The following is a 17674-nucleotide window of genomic DNA, read 5'->3' on the forward strand; positions in this document are numbered from 1 at the left end:
CAAATTCCACACATGAGTGAAATCATACAGTATTTGTCTTTCTCTGACTTATTTCACTTAGCATGATACCCCCTAGTTCCATCCACATTGTTGCAAATGGCAAGATTTTGTCCTTTCTGATGGCTGAGTAATATTCCATATTATATATGTATCACATCTTCTTTATCCATTCATCTGTTGATGGACATTTGGGCTCTTTTCCATAATTTGGCTATTGTTGATAATGCTGCTATAAACATTGAGGTGCATGTGCCCCTTCAAGTCACTATGTTTGTACTCTTTGGATAAATACTTAGTAGTGCAATTGCTGGATCATAGGGCAGCTCTATTTTTAACTTTCTGAGGAACCTCCACACCATTTTCCAGAGTGGCTGCACCAGTTTGCATTCCCACCAATAGTGCCAGAGGATTCCCCTTTCTCTGCAACCTCACCAATATCTATTGTTTCCTGAGCTGTTAATAAGAGAGCTCCTGTCTTAAAAGATCTTATGGTTATTTAATTCTAGGTTTATATATTTTTTCTAAATTTTCTGTAACAAATATGTATTATTTCTATTAACACAGAAAATGTCATCTCGAAAATAAATGTTACAGAAATTTAGAGAAGGCTGAGATTCATGTGACTAGGAACAGGCAATGATATGGTCACAGAGAAAGTGGGGCCAGTACTAATTGGCAATGAAGGGCTGGCAGATAAAAAGAGAACTAAAAAGGGAGAGAGAGGAAAGGGAGAGGGAAGGAAACTGGAGAGGGAGAGGGAGAGAGAGAGGGGGAGGGGGGAGGGGGAGGGGGGAGGGGGGGAAGGGACAAGGAGAAGGAGGGACAGGGAAGGACAAGGGGGGAGGGAGGGGGAATGAAAGGGAGGGACAGGGAAGGAGGCTGGGGGGGAGAGAGGGAGGAAAAGGAAAGAGGACAAGAGAAAGAAGAAAGGGGGTACAGAGAAGAATCAACTTCTGAGGCGATCATGTATTGATGATCTACTAGATCCCAGGCTGTTTACATGCATATTTATCTCATCTAATCCTTGCAATCACTTGGTAAGTATTATTATTATTCCTATTTTAAAGATGACAAAACTGAAAACTAGGGTGTGACTTGCCCAAAGCCACACATATAGGAAGTGATGATGGAGTCTGCGCTCTTCTCACTCTGCTAGGAATTTTTCAGCTGGGCTCTCTGTTTACCAGAGGGATCAGTAGTAGGTACTTGGCCTCAGGCCAAGGCCCTCAGCAGGAAGGTTCCCATTCAGTATCAACAGGAGCAGTTCACTGTAATCCATTTTATGCATTCTGAGTGTCAATATAAGATGTCATTTTTTAAAAAATAGGAGTTTCAACATTTCAAAAAATAAACAATAGTTTAAAAACCATCGCCTGATGCCATACTGCCCAACTACAAAGGCCCTGAGATATATTTAGTAGGCATGTTGGGCTGGAAACGCCAGTGGAAGAAGAGGTCTGTCCTGGATGTGTGTTAGGACCTGTGTTAGGATGTGTGTGAGGACGTGTGTTAAGACCCTGAAGTAAGACAAAGGTAAGGAAGCCCTTTTACTAGTTGACACCTGTGAGCCTTTGGCACATGTCCAAACGAAAGGTGTAGGGATATCCTCTAAGCAGCATATATAAAAATTTTAGAAAACCTGTTGTTTTCATTAGGGCTAGCTTTGATATAAAGAATTTCAAATACCAAAACAAATGCAACAGGTGTGCAACTCTATTTTAAAACCACTTGAATATGTGTGTCAGTCTGCCAAAATAATATACATTTTCTCCACATTCTTGCCCTTGTGGTGAAGACACTGTCTGTTGGCTCACCAGGCATCCTGGATAAGTTTTTTGGGGTGTTTCTCTATTCTAGGTTCACCTCTTACTAATTAATAATTGAAAGATAACAAAAAAGGCATTTAGAGGAATTCAAAATTAACGAACAAATATTTATCTATATTCAGCCATAAAGTAAGATCAAATTATGCTCTTACACTGATTTAATTTATATACTATATTTTATAGAAACAATTTGATAGTTCTCACAGTTTGGAAGCATAATCCTTATGCAAGTCAATGAATGCTTAGTATGAGATTTTCCTCACTTTCCATTTACTAAATGCTGAGCAGATTTATTACTAAGTGATATTCTCTGTTTAGAGGAGAGCAGCCTTCAGATACACAGTGTTAATTCATTTTGTTCATCTGGTTTCACAGTCATGACCAGTATCAGATGATGCCTTTATAAGAGATGATAACAATAATGCATTCTTAGTGCACACACAGGTTTTCTGAGCCTGGCATTTAATGGCTTTATGGAAGTCAAGAGATAAAAGGGTTTTTGAATTCTCACTACTTTGCTATAAAAGTCACAATTCTCTAGCTCTCAAAAGTTTGTTCATAAATAAAATCAGGGAGCTGAAATACTTTTGTCTGAATATTTACTTAGTGAGCACCCCACATGTGCACCAGGTGCTATGGTAATGCTGGGAATTCAAAGATGAAATAAACACAGTGCCTGATTTTGAGAAGTTTGTGAAAGGTAGGACTCAAATTTTGATAACTTCCATATAACCTGGAACAGATCGGGGTACTACATAAACACAGAAAAACCTGTGGTAGGCAGAATAATGGCCCCAAATATGTCCATATCCTAATCCCCAAACTTGTAAATGTTACCTTACATGACAAAAAGGAATTAAAATTGCATATGGAATTAAGGTTACTAATCCACTGACTTTAAAACAAGGAAATTAGCCTGCATTACCTGGTGGGCCCAATATCATCCACTTAAAAGTGGAGAGAGGAGGCAGAAAAGGAGAGAGATGTGATGACAGAAGCAAAGTTCAAAGATGCCCTGTTGCTGGCCCTAAACATAGAGGAGGGGACTGATTCTTCTCCGTACCCCTTTTCTTCTTCTTTCTCTTGTCCTCCTCCTCCTTCTTCTCCCTCCCCCCCCAGCCTCCTTCCCTGTCCCTCCCTTTCATTCCCCCTCCCTCGCCCCCCTTGTCCTTCCCTCCCTCCTTCTCCCTGTCCCTTCCTCTCTCCCTCTGCCTCCTCTCCAGTCTCCTTCCCTCTCCCTCCCTCTCCTCTCTCTCCCTTTCTAGTCCTCTTTTTATCTCCCTAAAGAGATATAGTCCATGAAGAACTACCAACTCCTTGACTTTAGCCTACTGATATCCATGTCAGACTTCAGAGGTAGAGAACTGCAGGATAATACATATCTATTGTTTTAAAGCAATAAACAAAGCAATAAGCTTTATTGTTTTAAAGTATGTAGTCATTTGTTATGGCAACAATAGAAAATTAATCAACAGTCCTACAGTTGGGAAATATAATTATTTATACCCAAAAAGAGATCACTCATTCTTAACCAACACTTCATCATCCATGCTCAGCAAGAAGAGAAAGGCCACTAAACCTTAAAGCTCCATCCAGAAATGCAAATGCCAAGTTGTACACATTCATTATGTTATAAAAAGTCGGGGATCCCTGGGTGGCTCAGCGGTTTGGCACCTGCCTTTGGCCCAGGGCGGGATCCTGGAGTCCCGGGATTGAGTCCCGCATCGGGCTCCCAGCATGGAGCCTGCTTCTCCCTCTGCCTGTGTCTCTGCCTCTCTCTCTCTCTGTGTGTCTATCATAAATAAATAAATAAATAAATAAATAAATAAATAAATAAATAAATAAATAAATAAATTTTTGAATAAATAAATAAATAAAATAAAAAGTCTCCAGTAACTGTCCCTAAAACATCCTTTAGATACTCACCAGCCAAAAGAGCTGTGATTTGGGAGACAAACTACTCACCAAATACAAGGCCACAACTATCCTCCCAGTACTGCCACTGAACACTTACGTGGCATGTATACGAATGCCCACGTACGCTTTCCAAAATGCCTGCTATTAGACAGTCAACCGAGACTCCATAAATATAGCCTACTATGGAGCACAACATTTAAATGTAATACCAGGAAAAACTGCAGAATCATTTTCCAAACACTGGTCTGGAGCCAGAGAAAGTCTATTCCTCTGGAATTGCTCTCCAGAGGAGTCAAAAATAGCTGTGAAGTTACCTGCCAGGCCCCATTCTGAAACACTAAAGGAGCATGAAAAAGCAAAGGGGGCGGCTTCCCCTGGATACCAGCCCAGTATTTGTTTGCTCACTTGAGATGACTCCAGGGAGCACAATCTCAGCAGGACTGAGGCCAGAGAGGAAGGGCCACACCTAATTTGGTTATTTTCAGGAAAGTCAGGCTTGCATATGGAATTCTACAGCTGTGTTCACAGTCTATCAACTATCTGAGGCTTTAAATATCATCTTGTGGAATGGTGAGTTCACTTAGGAGGACAAAGCTCAATTCTTCTACATGCTATACATTAACTACTAAATTTATTCTGACACTAAATCCAAAATTTTGTCTCCTTTTCTGAACTTAGAAAAGTTGCCCACAGTAAGTTTTTAAGTAACGAACTAAATGTATACAATCGCTTTTAGAAATATGTGTATATGTATACTTCCCTCCTCCCTTTCCTTGATTTCTTTTCTTTATTTGCTCATCTCTTCTCAGGATTACCACCTGACATCCTACTTTGCATATCTGATCAACAGACTAATAACTTAAGCCATTCCCTTTCCACCATCCTTGTCCCACACTAAGCAAACAGTCTTGTTGCAGCTTAGGGTCACACTGTTCTCTTGGTTACAGCAGCTTCCCCTTCATTTCTACTCTCCCCTGGTACTCCCAACAATCACTATCAGCCATTCTTATCTTATGTTTTCTTACAGAAGCTCCTCCAGCCTCCAGACACACTAAAAGAGCTGCACAATGCTCTCCTAGGAGAGGCCCACAAGATGGTAAAAGTTAATGTGCTTTAATAGGGATCCCTTTCCAGCCCAGTCCTACCTTTTCTCTAATACCAAGATTAAGAGAAGGTAAGGATCTTACGGCCCCATAAACTGCCGTAATGCAAAGATAACAGAAGAAATCACAAATTGTATGGCTAATATGAATGTGATGGATAATTTGTCAGCCAGCCAATACCAAGTTAAGCATCCCAAGATCACATGACACAAATTCTGAATTCAAGCTAATGGAATTATACATCTGGAGGTCCAAAGCACAACCACATCCTGTTCCTCTACTTCTCATTTTAATCAGATTGTTGGAACAAATATATAAACAAACAAAGGAGCAAAAGACTTAAATCAAGAGGAACACTAGTACAAATGCATAATAATGTTTAGAACTCACCTGTCTTAATGTTCACGGAAATTGACAGTGTAGTGCTAACCTCTTTTCTTTCAGGTAGCTCAACTTGTCACTTTCAATTAAAATACCTAAACACTTATTCTTAGAAGGAGAGGAACACAATTTTCTCACTTACTGAGCACACATCCAAATCTTACATTGGATGGTTCTAATGTTGCAAAGTACAATTGGGTTTTAAAAACTTTTTGTCTACTGGGGTGCCTGGTTGGTTCAGTGGGTTCAGTGACTGACTCTTGATTTCAGCTCAAGTCAAGATCTAAGGGTTATGAGATCAAGCACTGCATGGGGCTCCCTGCTCAGCAGGGAGTGTGTTTGGGATTCTCTCAGATGCTTTCTCTCTCTCTCTAAAATAACTAAATAAATCTTCAAAAAAAAAAAAAAAAAAACTTTTGTCTACTATTAGGAGGAGCACAGTGAAACTAATTTTCACATGTTTAAAAAGTAATATCCAGTGTACCTAAGGATGGGGAACAACTGAAATTCTCAAGCTTTGCTGATGGGAGTATATATTCCACTTTGGAAAACTGTTGACAAAATATTTCATGCATGAACTAAAGTTTGCTACACCTCAAGTTGTTTCACTATTTTAGATAATAAATACAAAGAAACATTCCAATGGTTTCAAAGAATGACAGAATTACAATCACCATGCTAGCAGTGTTTATTTCAATCCACTGTTTAGCTCACACTGGTTGGAGACATACATTATGCCCAAAGTGAGTTCAAGATTACAAATCATTATGAACTTCTTTCACAACTAATGGGTACAGCTACACAAACATATATGGAGCCAAATGTACAACTTCCATGTAAAACAGAATGTTTATTAAAGTAAAAAAAAGCCTCCATGTTTACTGTGGCAATATCTGGAATCTAGACCAACAAAAGATTTGGTGAGGGAAGAGATATCATCAACATTGTTTGTAATAGCAGGCACATGGCAGTTTAAAAAAAAAAAAAAAAAGTCTGACTTTTAGTCAGCTTTACTGTTTTTAAATCTTCTGCAGACAACAGACCCCTGTTCTGCCTGCAGGGGGCAGGGAAGCCAATTACTCCCATTTCCCTATTCTTGGTTAATCACCGTGTGCCAATCAGGGTTAAAAAGCATTAAGTAATAAGAATGCGTTAATCTGAAGTTTAGACATCTTACAAATATGTGAAATCTCTTTGACCTAATACTTCCAGTTCTTGGTATCCATTCTGCAAAAACATGCAAAGAAACATGACAAAATGTTCATGGCATCTATATTTGCATTGGCTTTGAGAGACAGACAATACATTGTATTAATGAGTTAGAAAAAAATAGAATAGCTAGATAAAATAGGGTATAAAGCTACACTTGAATACTGTATAGCAATTAAAAGTTATAAACTATACCTGTATGTTTTATCTATAATATTCTAAATCTTAATTTCATATATTTGTATAACTCAGATTTAATACTTTCAAATTACAATAATAAAAGACGTAAGCAACCAGATTATGAGCCATCAATTTCCACCAAGTCAACGACTGTTACAGTCCTGGGTCTCTGCTCTATCTTGATGCCACAAGCACTGTAATATATATGGTGAGCTCAATCCATATGTTGGGAACAAAGGTCCCTGGATTAGATTTTGTCCACTAATGTGAGTTCCTAGAGATGACTGCCCTTAGCTGAAGTAGCAGCTGAAAAGGAATTCATCCGTCATCCAAGCACTGGCAGGAACTTCTGAGTCAAACATGGGTGTACATCTAGGGGAGGAATTAGATAGCCCTCCCAAGGCATTACATAAGGAACTAACGAAATTGTCAGAGGGCAGACTGCCATCACACGTTCACAGAAGTGTCTGCTATGGAAAACTCTTCCACAAACCCAAGCTGAGAATGCCCTAGGCCAAGTCTATGCACAGGACTGGCCTGGAGGCATGTCAGTGCCTAAATATGCAGACCCAGATGGAATCAATATATGTTCAAGTTCTACTCCAGTGAGCCATGATCTGCATCAATGTCACTCTCCACTGCAGGGTCAGTACTCTCATCTGCTTATTTTCCAGGACATTACAAAGCCAAGTAGCTATCCTCCTAAAACACTAACAGGAAACCTCCCCTTTAACTAGAATTTGTTAAGAGTGTGTTGTTATAATTCACTGTTTCTGAAAGCGTTGTCTGCGGAACATCATACTGCCATGTGCTTAAAACAAAGAGGATTCCATATGTAAATAAGTTTGGGAAATGTTGATATATATTCTTACTCCCACACCTCGTAATGCATATTATTTATCATGTTAAACATTTAGCAAAGTGCTTTATGAAAGAAATCTGCTTTACTCTAAGGCAGAGTTTCCCAAAGTTATTTGACAAAGGAACCTTTTTTTCCAACCTTTCAAAAGGACTGTTTCCCATACTCAATCTTAAAAATCACTAGGGTTACTGTTAAAACTGAAGATTCCTAAGCTCTACCCTATTTCTTGATCAAAATCTTCAAGGGACACGTCATGAAATTTAAAATGAATATCTCGGTTAACTTAAATCAGAGCAGTCAAAAATACTGACAAACTAGCACTTGGTCAGAAACACTATTTTTTGTTTAAAATGTTTCTAAGCCAATTCCTTGATTCAAGGTCACTATTCTAAGCATTATTATCCACGTAGAGTCCTGAGGAGGTAAAGAGCATAATACCTGTACTGGTCTTGAAAATACGACAGCAGTTTTTTCATCCTTTGGGTTTCTTCTAAGTCCATCATAATCATTACAATAATAACTGAGCTCTTAAATGTATTATCTCCCACTATTCTCACTTACTGAGCACACATCCAAATCTTACATTGGATGGTTCTAATGTTGCAAAGTACAATTGGGTTTTAAAAACTTTTTGTCTACTGGGGTGCCTGGTTTTTTCACAAAAACTTAGCAGAAAAATACAATTATCTTGCCCATTTTGAGGACACTAGGAAGCAGGCTAAGGAAGTTTAAGTTTGCCCTAAGTGAGAGTTTCACTCTCAGCACTGTTGACATTTGGTGCAGGAAAACTGTCGGAGAGGTAGGCAGCCTATCCTGTGCACCATAGGATGTTTAGCAGCATCCCTGCTTTTACCCATTAGATGCTAGTAGTACCTCCCCTCCAGTTATTCAACTAAAAATGTCTCCTGACCTCGCCAAATGTGGGCAAAACTGGTTAGGAACCAAAAGTAGGAGCCAGAAGTCTCACCACTAGTGTCTCGGCCCGCCGGCCTCCCCCAGTAGCTGCTACTCCGCCTCTGCATGCTCTGCCCTCTGCAGCCTTCCTCCTCCACAAGCTCCCAAACTGAGAAACCCAGCAGGCCCTGCTGGCACTCTCAATGCTCCATCTCACAGTCAGTCTACACTGAAGAAAGGCCTGAGAGAAGCTCATCAGGTGACACAGTGAGATAAAGGTAACCAAGTGCCAGCAATTTCTGGCACAAAGTAACAGCTCAAGAGAAGTACTGCCTGTGTCTTTCTTCCTATCCTGCCAAAGGCTCCAGTTCGAAGTATGAAAGAGTCTCAATCTGTTTTTTCTTTTTTTTTTTTAAGATTTTATTTATTTATTCATGAGAGACACAGAGAGAGAGAGAGAGAGAGAGAAGCAGAGACACAGGCAGAGGGAGAAGCAGGCTCCATGCAGGGAGCCCTATACGGGACTCAATCATGGGTCCCCAGGATCACACCCTGGGCTGAAGGCGGCGCTAAACCGCTGAGGCACCCGGGCTGCCCTCAATCTGTTCTCTTAAAAATGAATCATAGAAAAAGCATTCTGCCAACAATGGCATACTTAGTTAATTCAACACCTGGGAAAGATCATTTTTTAACACTTTCTTCATATGAAAAAATTATTTTCCATAATAGTTATGTATATTTTGATTTGTTCTTTAGTATTAAAACATTTTTTGAAAGATTTTATTTACCTATTTAAGAAACAGCACAAGCAGAGGGAGGGGGAGAAGGTCAAGCAGACTACCCCCTGAGCACAGAGCCCCACACAGGGCTCCATCCCAGGACCCTGAGATCATGACCTGAACCAATGTCAAATGTTTAACCAACTGAGCCACCCAGGTGCCACAAAACAATCAATTTTAAAATGATAAAATTCACAGGGCGCCTGGGTAGTTCAGTCAATTAAGCATCTGCCTTCAGCTCAGGTCATGATCTCAGGGTCCTGAGATTGAGCCCTACATCAAGCTCTGCTCAGCAGAGCATGCTTCTCCCTCTCCATCTGCCACTCCCCCTGCTTGTGCTCTTGTGTTCTCTCTCCCAATAAAATATTTTAAAAAATTAAACTAGTCAAAAAAAAAAAATTAAACCAAAATTTAAAAATGACAAATTTCAACACATATTATGCAAACATAGCAAAATATTTACTGTATGAACTAAAATTGGCACTTAACTAAACAAAAATATTATACCTTGAGGTTTGCACTGTGTCACTGTTTTAATTTTTAAGCAGAAACAAAAACTCCAAGTGATCAATAATATTGAGGTTATTAAACCTCAATAATACTATCATTGTTTACTTCAAATCTATTGTTTAAACCCAGAAAAATGCAGCAACCACAGGGGTTAAATGCACAAAAAAAAAAGTCTGAGGCAAGCTTGAACAATTTTAAACTCTTAAAAATCTCTGAAAATGAATGCATGTACCTGGGTACCCAGTGTTGGGGGCCAACTGTATAATTAAGAGTCTCTGATTCGAGTTCTATATAGTATATAGTATCTATCAAAGGATAATCAAAAAGTGCTCATTTGAAGCTTACATATATATTATTAAAACTCAAGTTACCATAGCAATTATTTAGAATACTCACCAACAAAAGATTTTAGACAAGGAGTATGTTACAACTGACTATTTAGAACTGCAGAAGCAATTCTGGACTGTTTGACTTTGCAGACAAACTTTTTGGATGGTTTTTATTGTTATTAAATCCTCTACAAATAATGCATTCCTTATCACCACCCAATCCTTGGGACAATACAGTCTGTTTAACATGGTTAAAATGGTACTCAAAAGCTTCAAGTCCAAAAGCAGTTGGCTACAAAAGACTAATGGAAAGAAAAAAAATCACAAGAAAATCATCATAAAGGAAATGATGAAATAGATCTCCCGGTCCTATCTCAAGTCCAATTCCAGCTTACCACGTATGTCAGACAAGCCATGAAACTTCTTCAGGCAATTCAGAGTTAGGAAACAGGCTTTGAATGCTGGCTTCTGTGTAACCCTGGGTAAGTTACTTAATCTTTCTGGGCCTTTCAACTTTCATATCTTCAAAATGGAGATATAATACTATCTGCCCTATGGGGCTGTTGAAGGTAATAAAAGGAAAGCACAGTTAAGTGCTCTATACAGAAGAGTTAGCTGCACCTGGGCAGTATCTTGAAATTAGTGAATCTAGGTGATGAATTTATAGGGATCATTACACTATTACCTTTAATTTTGTGTTTTTTTTAATTTTTCAAAATGTCTGAACTTAGTTATTATCTTAATGTTCTTCATAGAGGCATACCTCGGAGATATTGTGGGTTCAACTCCAGAGCATTACAATAAAGCAAATCAAATTAATTTTTTGGCTTCCCAATGTATATAATAGTTATGTTTAAAATTAAAAAAAAAAATGGGGTGCTTGGGTGGCTCATTTGGTTAAGCATCCAACTCTTGGTTTAGGCTCAGGTCATGATCTTGCAGTTGGACTAAGCTCCCTCCACTTTGGGCTCCACGGGGAGTCAGCTTCAGATTCCCAATCCCTCTGCCCCTCCCCCACCTGCGCTCTCTCATGGGCAAGTTCTCTCTCAAATAAATAAATAAAATCTTTTGGGATCCCTGGGTGGTGCAGCGGTTTAGCGCCTGCCTTTGGCCCAGGGCGCGATCCTGGAGACCCGGGATCGAGTCCCACATCGGGCTCCCGGTGCATGGAGCCTGCTTCTCCCTCTGCCTATGTCTCTGCCTCTCTCTTTCTCTCTCTCTCTCTGTGTGACTATCATAAATAAATAAAAATTTTTAAAAAAAATCTTTTTTAAATATTTAAAAATAAAATTTAAAAAAAGAAAACTAAAAGTTATGTTTACACTGTCCTATAGTCTATTAAGTGTGCAATAACACTGTATGTATCTTAATTTTAAAATATTGCTAAAAAATGCTAACCATCACCAGAGCTTTCAGCAAATTGCAAACACTTTGCTGGTAGAAGGTCTTGTCTCAATGTTGATGGCTGCCGACTGCTCAGAGTGATGGCTATTAAAAAGCTGGGTGCCCTCTCTTAAATAAGAAACAATTTCTTAAAAAAAAACACAATGGAATTTGCCACTCTTGACTCTTCCTTTCACAAATGATTTCTTTCAAGCATGCCATTCTGTTTGATAGCATTTGATCCAGAGCAGAACTTCCTTCAAAACTGGAGTCTAGAAAAACAAACAAACAAAACTGGAGTCGAGGGACACCAGGGTGGCTGGCTCAGTGGCTGAGTGTCTGCCTTCAGCTCAGGTCATGATCCCAGAGTCCTAGGATTGAGTTCCGCATCAGACTCCCCATAGGGAGCCTACTTCTCCCCTCTACCTATGTCTCTGCCTCTCTCTGTGTGTCTCTTATGAATAAACAAATAAAAACTTTTTTAAAAAATAATAAAATTTTATAATGAGATTGCAGCAATTCAAATATAACAATAATGAAAATGTCTAAAATACTGCAAGCAGTATCAAAATGTGACACAATGTGAGCAAATGCTGTTGGAAAAAAGGTACCAATTGACCTGCTCAATACACGAATGCCATAAACCTTCCATATGTAAAACAAAACCAGAAACAACCCCCCACCCCCGCGCGCGCGCGCGCGCGCACACACACACACACACACACACACACGGTTATTTGTGAAGTATAATACAGCAAGAGCAGTAAAACAAAGTATGCCTATATATAAAACACCAGAGAAATAAAGACCTCAAATAAGGTCTCCTTGGACTTTAAAATCCAATTATATATACCAGACTGGAAAGAGGGCTCAATTCCTAGGTGCAAATCAGGAGCAAGGCAAGACATTCCAGAAATAAATTCAGACTACCAATCATCTCTCAGAGTGATCACTGCATAACCAATGCCTTACACATAAATGTTCAATGACTGGATGTCAGACTAATTCCAAGCATTCATTACAAAGCACAAACCAAGATGGGATGAGCACTTCCAGATCTAAGCCCCAAGGATCTAAGACTGGTGTCTGGCCTAGGAAATAACCTGAATCTTTCTTTCTTTCTCTTTTTTTTTTTTTTTTTTGAATCTTTCTATTCTTTGCAGAGGAGAGACCAGTAAAAGGCACAATGGTGAGAATTGATCCTGAGGGAGGCACATACCCAAAAAATGTTATATAAGTTGAATGAATTCATACCACTAATGATTCTAAGGCTTTCTGGGGGAATTTTACATTCAAAAGATGGAAGAATGGGCATTCATAATTAACTCTATTTCCTGACTATTCAAATGAATGAGTGAAATGTCAGCAAAACTTAGAGATCTAGTATAAACCAGGAAAAACACGACCAGACAAGTACACTTTCCACCAAGCTGGAATGGAATGTCTATTTGCATGCACACAACATACAATATATAAAATTTTAAAGACAGTAGAAATAGTTCAGATGGACCAAAAACGGGGGCGGGGTGATTCCAGTACCTTGGAAAATGATATAATTTCATTTGAGAAAACATTGTAAGAGTCATGATCCGTTTCTGAATGACCCCAGTGAAGTCACCTTCTGAAAAAGACAAATCACAACCTCTCTTCTCTACCTCCAAATTACCCTCAAAGCAGCACCTTCCTTTCCACTAAAGCAATGAAAAAGTAAAAGCAAATTTTAACAGATGTTTTGACATCATTTAATATTATAATTCCTCAATATTACAAACATTTAACTATATAGTAGGCTGTTAAATTCATGGCCTATTGGCTTCTAAAACACACCTTTCCATGTGTAACCTACCAATAAAAGAGTTTTCTGAGTTCAAAAAGTACTATCACAAAGCAGTCCTCCTCAATCTACTAATTCGTGTGCTGTGTAACCTGCTTTGTTGGGACAGTATAACTGCTCCCCTTCCTGTATGGTGAAAGGAGGTTTCAAATTCTCTGACAGTTGGCTCCACCGACTGCTGGCCCAGATTTACTCACTTCCTAACAACCTCCCAGGTAAAACAGGGCTGGGATGGAGACAGAGACCAGCAAGAAAGAGCTCTCAGAAAAAGAAAGCAATATCCCTGCATTTGTGGCCTTTCTATACCACTTTCTCTTCTTTTCCCACACACTACACTTTGTTCCCAATAGTCTAACACTCTAAATCAGCTAAAATGCCTAACTTTATTATGGGAGAGGAAATGTGCAGTTACAGGATACACAGAGCTGAGATCATGCAGTTATAGTCATAGCTAAATCCAAAAGTCCTTCCAGCTGCTCACTCAATCACTCCCCTAGAATCAAACTGCTAGTTGCTGGGTCCCTGGAGAAAGATGTCTTTGCCTATAATACAGTCTGGCTCCACTTCTGATGTTTGACTGCTGACGGTTTTTAAGACCTAGCCCTCCCTGCTTCCCTTTCTGCCCCACTTATGGACAAGCTGGCAAGGGCCCCCTCCTTTGACACAAGCAGGAATTTCAAACCACCCAAGCCCAGGCAGGCAAGGAAGACTTCAGCCAAGCTCATCTTCTCTACACAATCTCTTTTCCCTGCCCTCAGACAACACTCTCGACCTACTCAACACCTGCCCCGTGCTCCTAAGATTCATTTTGTGAGTGGGAGTTTTCTCAGCCTCTCCTGGTATGCAGGTGGCCTTATCAGTTTTTCGACACATGAACCAAATTCTGGGTAGGGTCGCTCTGACCTCTGCAGAGTGGCAACAACATTTCCCTCAAATAAATGATACTGATACTCCTGATACTCCTGACTTCAAGTCTGCTCTAAGGTAGCCACTTAGCACACCAACTCCTCCAGTGTCTAATTAAAACAAGCAAGCATCTACTAGGAAGCAGGAGGCCTGAGGACTGGTACCCATTCCACCACTGACTAACCACATGCCTTTAGATTAACATTTCTGAATCTCATTTTCCACACCTATAAAACAAGTATAGTAAGATCATCTCCTTGTCTAACTAGTATGATCATGGTGGGACCCAAAGGGTCAGGATGTAGGACATCACACTGACAATCAATGCCTACACATACCATAGTTTCCTGAAGTGGGAGCCCATCTGTCTCAATACATCCTGCATTCCAGCTCTCTGCCCAGCACCCAGCTCTGCTCTTCCAGTTTCCTCCAGGTTCCCTTCTGTCTCTCTCCAAAGGCTTTCATAGGGAGCTACAAGTTCACTAAAACAAAAACCAAAAAACCCTCCTAATAAGTCTCTCTCACAACACATACACAACTTAGCATAAGAAGCAACCAGAGGGATCCCTGGGTGGTGCAACGATTTAGCGCCTATCCTTGGCCCAGGGCGCGATCCTGGAGACCCGGGATCGAATCCCACGTAGGGCTCCCGGTGCATGGAGCCTGCTTCTCCCTCTGACTGTGTCTCTGCCTCTCTCTCTCTCTGTGACTATCATAAATAAATAAAAATTTTTTTAAAAAATTAAAAAAAAAAAAAAAAGAAGCAACCAGAGAGGACTCCAAGCAAGCCCTTCTAGGAAGTTAGGTTCCTAGGTTAGCATATGGATTAACACCAGACAAAATCTCTTCATTTATACAGTAAAACACTGAAGATCACATATCTTATCAGAGCCACCAAGGCCAACATCTAAGGTCCCCTTCCAACCCCTAAGCCCTTTGGAAGAAGAGAGTTACTTTAGTCACATCACAGAGAATCTACTTACAAAGGAAAGCAACGTCCTCCACTTAAAACAAGATCTGTAGTAAGGAAAAGCTCAAAAGCCAAGTAGATGTCCATTTTGAAAAATCTCAATACGACAACAGTCACCTCCAGGTTAGTTATCCAAATAGCATGGTTGGGATGAAGTATACACAAAAACCCTGCCAAGAGAGTTTGGGCCGCTAATACAATGTCGGAAATGAACGAGCTGTCCGAGATGTATGAAGAGAGCAATGACCTGCAGATGGATGTGATGCCCAGCGAGGGTGACCTTCCGTAGATGGAGGTAGGTGGCGGTAGCCGGGAGCCATCCCCAAACCCCTCCCGCCACAGGGCCCAGCCACAGCTGGAGAAGGAAGGCCCAATGGAGGAGGAGGCGGCCCTGCCAATGGTGGAGCCGCAGGGGGACAGAGGCCTTGCTCACCGCCCTGGGGAGCAGCCAGGCCAGCTCGCCAGCCCTGACTTCAAGAGCGAGGATGACTATGATTATCTGGAAGAGGAGCAACTAAGTGGTGCCGGCTACAGAGTATCAGCGGTCCTGGAAGAAGCCAACAAGATGTTTCTGAGAACATCCAGAGCAAGAGAAGCAGCCCTAGATGGCGGGTTTCAAATGCATTATGAGAAGACCCCGTTTGATCAGTTGGCTTTTATCGAAGAGCTTTTTTCACTTATGGTTGTCAATCGTCTAACCAAAGAACTCAGCTGTGATGAGATTATTGACAGAGTAATTAAATGCTGTTAAAAGAGGAGGAAGCTACTCGAGGATGCAACATTCTACTATCTTATGGGCTCATTCCAGATAGATAGTAACGGTGCCAAGGAAAAAAGTTGATCTTCAAAGAAAATTTTGGGGGCGGCCCTGGTGGCTCAGCGGCTTAGTGCCGCCTGCAGCCCAGGGTGTGATCCTGGAGACCCTGGATTGAGTCCCACGTCAGGCTCCCTGCATGAAGCCTGCTTCTCCCTCTGCCTCTGTCTCTCTCTCCTCCCTGTGCATTCTCATGAATAAATAAATAAAATCTTTAAAAAAAAAGAAAAAGAAAAAGAAAATTTTGTTGTTGTGCAGAACAGAATAGGGCAGTGACTGCACAGTTATGAAAAAGAATGAAGAAGAAACATATTAGGACTGTGGAAATCTGTTTTCAAGAATGTTCCTGAAACACCTGCGGCTTAAGACTTTGTTACTGATCCCAATTATTTTCCTTGCATTGGGGACAATACCTTTCATATTTCGCTATAAGGAATGGTTTTGCAAGAATAAGTTATAAACAAGCCAAACTGCCAGTACAAGAACCCCACTGATACCAATTATATGAGAAAAAGTAGTAATATCCAATTTAGGACACCAAATGTCTGAATCATTTGGACTGAAAGCCTACTAAGAGAACTCTGACAGTTCCACTTTGTGGTCTGTCCAAGCCAGTGTTCAAAGGCTAAATCTTTAGTGTAAAATAAATTGGGTATTCTTCACTATCCCAAAAAGATAAACCCAAGAAGAAATATATATCATGTGTGATATATCTCAAAATATGTTTTCAAGAGCATCTGAAATTTTGTTTGTATGTGTATCTTGATCATTTATAAAGCTACTATGATCTATAATTCAAGAAAATTTGTCTTATCATTTTTAAAATTCAAAAATTAAGACGTCCGTAGTTTCAAAGTTAGACATTGAAATATATGTGAAAGAACAAACTATTTCTGATACTCTTACATACTAGAGAAGTTGTTTTACTTGCTCTCTGTTTTTCATTTAACTTACAGGTGAAGGACTTTGGTTGAATTTCATAATATAAAAACTGTTAAAGTGAAAATGTCAAGTAAAAGGACTGAACAATTAAAGTTTTAAAACTTGCCCAGAAATCCACCTCAGTATCTGAAGTTTCCCTCTGTCTCCTCCTCTAATAAAGCTTGTCATTGGTTATGCACCAGCATTTGGGATAATAAAATTTCTTGTTCGGGAGGGGGGGGGGAACCCTTCCAACTCTTTAAGGTAACTTAAAAGAGTACTCAGGAACATTTTGTCAACAAATAAAGAAAAAACACTGTTTCAAGAGCTTCTGACCTTCTCAGAAGTCAGGTCTTTTTTTTTTTTTTTTTTTTAAGATTTTATTTATTTATTCATGAGAGAGAGAGAGAGAGAGAGAGGCAGAGACATAGGCAGAGGGAGAAGCAGGCTCCATGCAGTGAGCCTGACATGTGATTTGATCCTGGGTCTCCAGGATCATGCCCTGGGCTGAAGGCAGGCACTTAACCGCTGAGCCACCCAGGAATCCCCAGGTCTTAATGTAAAATGGACCCAGGTGAAACCTGTCCCAGCTAAGGCACATGCTATGTTCAGGCCAACGCTACTCAACCTCCTCCCCTCTCAGCTGCTCCACTGCAACACTGTACAGAAATCAGCCAGGACCTGTACTGCGCTAGCATCTGCATTCCGTCTACTCATCCAAATGGACAGGGGAGCCAACTCTTGGAAAGAGCTGACGGTTGGAAACTGCACTCTGTCTGCCTCAGACATCTTCATAAGCTCAAACATCACTCACAAGAACTCCTGACAGGGGCTGCTTGGGTGGCTCAGTCAGTTA

General features: G+C 40.3%; 1 protein-coding gene and 1 pseudogene across 9 annotated transcripts in view; one reads left to right on the top strand and one right to left on the bottom strand.

The window, feature by feature from the left end:
* CCNY (cyclin Y) overlaps positions 1–17674 on the bottom strand; it is a 335524-nt gene that overhangs the window by 177938 nt on the left and 139912 nt on the right. The window lies entirely within an intron of this gene.
* Positions 15283–15834, top strand: LOC112678980 (EP300-interacting inhibitor of differentiation 1-like; annotated as a pseudogene).

The sequence above is a fragment of the Canis lupus genome, chromosome 2 (assembly GCF_003254725.2).
Source record: "Canis lupus dingo isolate Sandy chromosome 2, ASM325472v2, whole genome shotgun sequence".
Lineage (NCBI taxonomy): Eukaryota > Metazoa > Chordata > Mammalia > Carnivora > Canidae > Canis > Canis lupus.